This window comes from Benincasa hispida, chromosome 10, assembly GCF_009727055.1.
Source record: "Benincasa hispida cultivar B227 chromosome 10, ASM972705v1, whole genome shotgun sequence".
Classification (NCBI taxonomy): Eukaryota; Viridiplantae; Streptophyta; class Magnoliopsida; order Cucurbitales; family Cucurbitaceae; genus Benincasa; species Benincasa hispida.
Window position 1 is genome coordinate 51,834,471 of NC_052358.1, and position 987 is coordinate 51,835,457.

Consider the following 987-nt stretch of genomic DNA (forward strand, 5'->3'; position numbering starts at 1 on the left):
TATGGAAAGAGTTGCAAGTCTCCAGTATGCCAGGGTGAGGTTGGTGAGAGGAAGTTGTTAGGACCTGAATTGGTGCAGACCACGAATAAGGCACTACAGAAGATCATGACTCATACGCAACAATCTCAGAGCAGACAGAAAAGCATGCCGATGTAAGACGTAAGGACTTGGAATTTGAGACTGGTGTGAAAGTGTTCTTAAAAGTGGTACCCATGAAAGGTATTATGAGGTTTGGCAGGAAAGGGAAGCTGAGTGTGAGGTTCATTGGGCCTTTCGAGGTCTTAGAGTAAATTAGCCCCGTAGTTTACCGTTTGGCTTTGCCCCCAGCATTGTCTTCAGTTCATAATGTCTTCCATGTTTCGATGCTAAGGAAGTATGTGACAGATCTATCCCACGTAGTCGACTACAAGCCCTTACGATTGAATGATAACTTGAGCTACGAGGAGAAGCCCATAGAGATCCTTGCCAGAGAAGTTAAGACATTGCGCCGCTGGAAAATTGCTTTTGTGAAAGTTTTGTGGCAGAACCACCAGTTCAGGAAAGCCACCTGGGAGCGAGAGGATGAGATGAAAGCTTAGTACCCAAAGTTTTTTTTTTTCAAGAATGAACTTTCGAGGGTGAAGTTCCTTGAGGAGGGAAGAATGTAATACCCAGAGTGTTTTAACTTTCGAGGACGAAAGTTCTTTGAGGAGGGAAGAATGTAACATCTAGCACATTTTTTTATATAATAATGTAATTTCAGTAACGTTATCCTTGGTAATTCAATAATTGCTTGATCGAAGGACATTTTTAAAATTTTTGATCTCAAGTATAAATGCGGGAATTTAAGTTTGGCGGAAAAATTAAAATTATTAAATTTTAAATTTCAATGGGAAGGTTATGGCAAGAATTAATTTTCCTTTCGAAACGGAAAGAAATTATTATAATTACACTTTCCTTTTTAATTATTATATTTTAAACCCCCATAAATTATTATATTTTAAAACC